Source organism: Abramis brama, assembly GCF_963993115.1.
Source record: "Abramis brama genome assembly, chromosome: 7".
In the NCBI taxonomy this organism is placed as follows: domain Eukaryota; kingdom Metazoa; phylum Chordata; class Actinopteri; order Cypriniformes; family Leuciscidae; genus Abramis; species Abramis brama.
Genome location: NC_139969.1, coordinates 31,743,720 through 31,751,898, shown reverse-complemented (window position 1 = coordinate 31,751,898; position 8,179 = coordinate 31,743,720).

Here is an 8,179-nt window from a genome sequence, read left to right as displayed (position 1 = left end):
TGCAATGCTGAACATGTTTAAAATCACAAAGCACATCTGAAAAACAAACTCACCTGATCTTCTATTTCTTTCTGAATAGGCTTTAATTCAGGGGTTAAATTTACCATTAGACCGAGCGGTGATGTCAGGTGAAAAGAAAAGTCATTTTATAGGCGTTATTACATTTTGCTGAAAGATTACAAACAATAAATGTTTTCCTTTGAGATAGCATGCACAATTAATGCATGAAAATAGTGTCAGTTATGATTGTTGACTGTAAACCCAGTGCTTCACCAACAACTACAATCTCTTTACCCACCAAAAATAATCCTGTTACTAATATGATTTTACAGTACGTTCCACATTTTGCCTCCTGTTAAATTTTTCCAGACTGCACCTTGGCATTCAGGCTGCTTTTTGTCTGACTAACTGTACTCACTATGTGATTGTGGTATGAATTAACATTTCATTTGGCTCAAATCGTGGGGGCAATTCTTCAAAGGATTTATATTAGTGTAACGGCAAAGGTCTAATATTGTAGGGGTATGAATTACTTGAACTACACAATTTCGTGCGCGGTAAATGTATCCATGATGAGACTTCCTGTATGGCAAAAAGTAAGTACTATAACTATATGGTAAAAGGGGTGAAGAATCACTTAATACGTCAAGTACAGTATTTCTTTAACATGACTGGTACCACAACTTCATGTGCCAGTATCAATTTAATTCTGATTTTTATGTCGAAGCCAGTGACAAGGTAATCCGTACGTCTGGCTAGCACCAGAAGGAAATGCGATCTGTCTTGGCCTAGTGCTTATTTAGATAAGACATGTGGAGTTGGTTATAGAGTCTGAGACGGCAGTAATGCTCTTCTCTGCAGACCGTCAGTGATAGCACGTGGAAACCGTGACCTTTCAGATCCACGGCTCCCGCCTTAGAACAACAGCTGCCCAATCAAAGAAATAGATGTGATTGCTAAAGCTAGGTCTAGCCAATTAAATCTAGCGCAGCTAAAGAGTCAATCCCACGGGAACAGAATGTCCTATCAGCCAATTGCTTCGGTTATGCCGATGAGGAAAAATTAGACGCGATTAATAAAAAAACGGTAACACTGTAGAATACTGTTCCTTCATTAATGAATAACTACACAGGAACAAATGAGTAACGCACTATTAACATTGTAGTAACTACTATTAACTAACAAGAAACTCTGATTAACAAATTAGTAAGTAATAGCGCTCAGTTGAATGTGGTAATTCACTATTAGCTAATCAGTAACTACTATTTGTTCATAATTAACATGAATAATGCATAATTTTTAATAAAAGGTAACAGTAACCCACTAGTAATGACGCAAGTGTTACTACATCCTTCTAAAGGAACTACTAATTATTTGTATCAGTATTCTAAAGTGAAGATCATGATAACTACCTAATATTGACTGAAGTCATTGTGAGCTTTTGAGATTTTTGCAAGATTTTGAATAATAATTCCTTCCGATGGATTTGGTAACACTTTAGTCATTACTATTGTGTTCCCATGATCTTCACTTTAGAATACTGATCCAAATAATTAGTAGTTCCTTTAGAAATATGTAGTACTTGATTCATTACTAATGGGTTACCATTACCTTATACTATACATTATGCATTATTAATATTAATTATGAACCTGTATATAGTAGTTCTTAGTAGTCTTCAGTGAGGTATGAAAAATAGTTACTGATTAGCCTATAGTGAACTACCACATTCAACTGAGCGCTATTACTTACTAATTCATTAATCTGAGTTTCTTGTTAGTGAATAGTAGTTACTAGATTGTTAATATTGTGTGACTCATTTATTCCGGTGTAGTTATTCATTAATGAAGGAACAGTGTTACCAAAGAACTGCTAGATATAGATTAAACCAGAAACATAATTGCTGTTTTTCTTGTCACTTTCAGAGATTTTTTCCTTCTAGGATTATAAACTCGGGCCTGTAACAGTAACTACACACACATTTCATGGGACAGTGCCATGTACCACAGTCATATTTTTTTCCAGTACATGCAATGCTGTATCTGTGACCAAAATCCAGGAATCAAAACAACAGATCAAGAGGGCGCTGAGACCGTTAACCGAATGACTCGAAGGGATACATTCACTGACACTGTTTTTATTCAGATCATTCCATGAGAATATAAAAGCGATTTTGTCATTTACAGTCATACCGTACGTCTCTCTGGGCCGTGCTCATTTTATTGTGTGTCGCAGAGCATTTGTGGCTGTGGTGTTTGTGGTTTCAGATTTGCTCTAATTGGTAGTATATTGCAGTAATCTCAAGTTGCCCAATGCTTTTTCATTGGAGCCTGTGAAGAAACTGCAGCTGTTTTTGCAATGAATTTTACAGCTTCATAACCATATTCTCATTGAAAGACTTCATTACCCTCTGGTGCTCTTCGGTCATCTTTGACCGAAAAATTTTACGTTTTGTTTTCTTTGAATTTTTTACTTCTTTGGAATGGTACAAAACTTGTTAAAGGTTTTGGCAATTGCTTTGTGAACACAAAGAAAAATCATGGACGTGAAAATGGCCGCACTGGAAATGAATGGGAGACTAAATTTATCTAGTGAAAACCTTTGGCACTGCAGCCAGAAAATCTTACTGAAAGCTCATTTTTTGAGATATCAAGCTCAAATTTGGAACACAACTTGTTTAGTTTTATGGCTTTGATTTTCTTGCAGTTTTAGAGTAAAACGTGATTTTGTAAATATTTTATATAAAATTCTGTTACTTTTTGTAAGCTCACTTTTTTAAACTTTTTTCACTCAAGCAATAATCTGCCAAGTGTCGTCTTTGAAGCTTAAGTATGTGCCCTAAAGCATTCAAGATTTACGACAGTTTAAGTTGGAAATTTAATTTGAAGTTCTATGCTCAAAAAGGGAATAAATGGATTATAAATACAGTGTAAATATAATTTAGTATAAAAAATCCCCTAAAAATACAAAATATTAAAAAAAAACATTATCAAACTAAAATATAGTAGGCTACATTCATTTCATTGACAAAAAAAATAAATAAAAAATTGGTAATTTTTGACTGACACGCAAAACTAGAATTACTCAATAGTATGTCAACAAATACACTTATTAGAGCAAAGGAATCAGGAAGTGCACATATAACAGTACATCCTATAGTTCTATGTTTTAACTATTTTTGTGCAATTCCATAAAATCTAAAACATCTTTAAAAACAAGCTCTGAGCATAAGCATACTTCCTTCATGCGAAAAAGAGCAGATAAACATGTGGGAACTCAACCTGTGCCTTTCATGTGGGAAGATTTTAACATTTGCAGTGTTGTGCAACTTAAGCGAACAACTCGACCTTAACGTGTTCCTTCTTTTTTTGTGTTTTCCTCTGTGAAAAGGGGGCTGCGTGTAGCTAGTATCAACAAATGTGGTAGTGAGGCTATCTCTGAGGGAAAGGAATTTATGGCGTGTGTTGCCGTGTTATGTGCCTGGGCTACTGGAGAGGAATGTGCTGTCTGCTTTAAGGTGTCATGTGGGGATGCTCTTTGTGATTACAAAAGCTTGAACTAAAACACCCCTATGTGAGAACATCTGTGCTCAGATTTGAGTGGGAGTGAAAAGTTATCCATAACCATAATTATATGCACTTTAAAAAATATATATGTTGTCATAAAAATGTTTTTATTCAGAGTTAATTTTGAGGCTAATGTGTTAAATGTATCAAATCTAGCTGCAAATCATCATAACAGAAATTTGATCAATGGAGTCCTGAGTAAAATCTGGGCCTGCTTCGGCAGAGCGCTTCAGGGCCTAAAATTAACGCTCGCTAAGCGCCAATTGCAAGTAAAAATTGGCGTTGGCGAGTATATGAAACAGTTGACGGGCCAGTGCTGCATCATCACGAAAGTTTGAGCCTTGACAAGTTAAATATTCAACCTAAAGAAGATGCAAAAGGGAGCTCATTTCAGCTCATTTTGCGTGTAAAGCAAAGAAGCTCAAAAACACGTGAATTTTAACACGTAAACTACAATCAATGCAATCAACGTGTAGTTTACGCGTAGTTTACATATTAAAGTGCGAATACTAAACTGAGCTCTTTCACATCTTCTTGCACTTGAACGGACAAATTGACACAAAATGACGTAAAAAAATAGTGAGTATCCTATTAAACATAGATGGTTATGTCTTAAGTGAACATAAATAGTTGAGAAAGTAAACGCAAAAGAACAGGCAAAAGTAAATGCAATTTTTTTTATTTGTGCTCAGGAACCTAAGACGAGGAGTTTTCTCGCTTGCTGGACTCGGGGCCCGTCTTTCTGTGGTCGTCCTGTGCTAATTTCCTGAGAATTTCCTGAGAATCATATGGTGATTCTTTACAAAGTTGGTGAATCATATGGTGATAAACTTTACAAAGTTTACTAATAAACTTTTCACGTTTGTCACCGCTATTGAGTCCTCAATTTATCTGAGTTACCTGACACACTGCTCTCGACAGAATAACATTTGTAATTTTAATTAGGATTAATTAATAAGGATGTTTAATTCATACAGTGAAGTCTATATGCAGTGTTATTTTACATTTGCATTTATTTGTGCTTTTGCTTGTAATTTGATTATTTGTTTATTACTTACTGTTTACTAGGTAAGGGATAATGTAGAGCGAGGCGGTTATAGCGAATAACAACCCCAACAGGCTGATCAGGACACCGACGTGAAGCGGAGGGGTCTTGAATCAGCCTGAAGGGGTTGTATTCGCTAAAACAACCGCCTCGCTCTACATTATCCCGCTTATTACATGGCTACCTTCCAAATAAATCAATAATTTGACACAAAATATTGATTTAAAAAGGAGTTTATTGATTTAAAAACGATTGTATTGCTTCCGCTAAAGAAAATAGTCCGTTCCGCGTCCATAGCAACACTCTGTTTTTCATGGCAACGGTGTGTTATACTTAGCAGCGGTCTGTTATCAAGAAATAACAGACCACATTCTACATTAGAATTCAACCAAGCCATGTAATAATCAGTTATAACTATATTGACTGACTATATTAGTTAGGCTAGTAGTTTTAGCTGTGGTAATTTTCACTGGTATCTAAAGTTTTGGTGTCATTACTGTGCCTGTTCTTCCAAAAACAGTTTCATGGCCGGTATAAGATATTTATGGCTGCTACATTTTCTCAAGTCACCGGCCATTGGCAGGTGTGGCAAAAAGTTGGTTTTAGGCCTGAGCGCGCTCCAAAAGAGTGATGAGATTTGCGCAAGCCGTTCCAATCGTCAAGCTGATGAGAAAATGTGTGACCTATTTGAATTCTATTGAGAATTTACTGCTTTAAAATGCTATGGAGAAAGTCAAACATGATCTAAAACAGCCACATAAACTAAAACGACTGAGGAAAAGAGGAGACAATATCTTGCACCAACAAACATTAGAAATATTTTTTAACTATACACTCACGACCACCTTTACTAGAATTTATCACGTTTTATAGGCCTATTTATTGTGGTACATTTTGACTAACTTGTAGAATTTATAATAGATAATCTGTTAATGGAATAGATTTTTCACTATAGATTTATATTACAACTGTGGCATGTTGTAGCTATAGATTCTAAATGTGTAAGCTGATATTTTTCATAATAAATGCTTTGGATTAATAAAAAAAAAGATTTAAAAAAAAGTCAACATTGGCCTATAAGCATGGCAATGAGGAGCCATCAATGGTCTTACCTGTAATATAGTCTTATTGTAACAAATGCTATATGCTAAACAATTACAAGAACTATGGTACATTTTCATAAGGGCAAGTACAAGTTAGAATTGAGAGCTTTAAAGTCTGGACCTTCTTGAACTATTGGCCAAACAAACAGTTTTTCCCCAAGAGTAAAATGTGTTCTATGATGACTGACAGAAAAAGACCTGGCCTTCAGATATTCCAAGAGATGACATAGCCGTTAAGGAGTAGGAAATAAACCGTTTCAATATAAGAACATTTTAAGTCAAGGTAGTTTGACTTCCCATGCTCTACTAAATATTTTTCCGTTGCGCCATTAAAGGTAGTTAAAGCATAACTCTACGTATAAACTAAATATTTAAGGAAGCCTTCGATCAGGAGTAATGATTGGAACAGATTGAACTGCATCAGTAAGTTCTTGTTTTACCTGACATAGGCCTACTTACATTTTTAAGACATATATGATAATGCTGACATTTACACTCACTTACATTTTAAGAGAGAGAACATTATGTGAATAGATAACTTTGTTAGCGGCATCTGTCCCATTGGTCCGTGTTGTGCATGTCAAATAAAATCAGTCATAATCAATAAATGTCATTTCTATGTTTTTTTTGTTTTTTTGTATCAGTACTTATTTATTTATCCTTATTAATTTCATTTCAAATACGATATCTGAATGTTATTTACATATAAAAACACTTATTATGTTATTCGTGATTAAGTATCGTATTTAATGGAAACATATTTTTAGCGTTAGTTATGTGAGGCAAGGATAAACTGAAATTCACAGTATCAACACATCTTCTGCTCACGTATTTGAACGCTGCTATTAGATCATTGAGGGTAAACGTCATATTATGCGACTACGCATTACTTTACGGAGAGCTTTTACTGTCTATGGAGCTTACGACAGAATAGCTATATTCTGCCTTACGAACAAATGGTGCAACGGAAGTACAGAGTTAGTTACAAACTAGCTAGTAGTTACTAAGCCTCTAGTGTGGACTTTACGTTCCAGTTTAAGAAAGAACTTACGAACGGCTGGTGCAACCCCTGTCCAGGTGCTTAAATTATAGAAAATACATCCTAGGACTATCCTATATAAGCAAGTAATTGTTAACTACTATAACTTTATTGCAGTTATGTTATCAACCAACTTTGCATAATACCACAAAAGACCAATTTTCAAAAATAAATAAATACGTAAACAAATAATTAAACCTCACGAGGGCGCATGCCCCTGGGACCTCGCTAAAACATATCACCGTCGGTTCGTATACTGCTGTTGACAAGCGATTGCGATGAGAGCTGGTTTTCATGTTTGTTCATGTGATGTTCGGGATACAGTCCATACTATGACAAGCCATTTGACTTTTATTCATTCCCAGGATATGGATTCTTTATATCAACAATTCAGTTTTCACTAGTTAAAATGCTTATTCTTGATATCAGGAGTTAGATAGTGACAATGGTGATTTTTGATAACAGGAATTACATTTTCCTCTAGTAAAAACGTATTTTTTTTTTATATCAACTATGACGTCAACTCGCAGAAATACGAATTCAATATATCAAGAATTAAATTTCAACTAGTAAAAACTATAATTCTTGATATCTGTAGGCCTAATTGTATTTTTCATTGTTAAAAGTCACTCAAATTCAGTTCTTGATATCAAGAATTCGTATTTCTGCGAGTGATATCTTGTTGATACCAAGAATAAACATTTTTACTAGTGCAAATTAAATTCCTGATATCAAGAATTAATATCCTGGAAATGAATAAAAGTCAAAACGGCTTGCCATACTGTTCAGCTAAAAACTATCAGCCATATAATTATTCAGCCATAACCGCTAAATAACCCCCAAATAAACTCAAAGTCTCCTGTGGTGAAAATCAAGTTTTGTTTATATGTCTTTGTGGTGTTTTTAATGTGCTTTAAGACAAACCAACCATGTGCAAATTCATAAGTCAAAACCATTGCTGAGTATTTTCTCTTTAAAACTGCAGTGAACCAAAGACAGTCTCAAGTGTTTCTGACGTCACAAACTACCTTGTAACCAATCGTGTCAACGTGTGATCATCAATGAGTGGATCTCTGAGCTGGTGTGAGTGAGTGGAGGCGGGGCTAGTTTGCATATTCATAGAACCACATATACCAAATGAGGCAAGGGTGTAAAGTTACATTAAAGCTTTTTTAAGTCTTTTTTTAAGACAAAAAAAAAAAAATCAAGGAAAACCCGTTTAAATTTGTAATTTATGTGATTAAAGATGATTTTTAAGGAATACAATTATTGACTACAGATTAAGATAACTCTGAATGGTATGTGTAACCTATCATTCACAAACTAAATCAGTTTAGCCTATGTAATTTTTTTTTACACTAGCCTATATATGGGTGGGTTTCATTTTTTCAATTTGTTTTCTTGAAGTTGTTCTATAGCCTGTTTT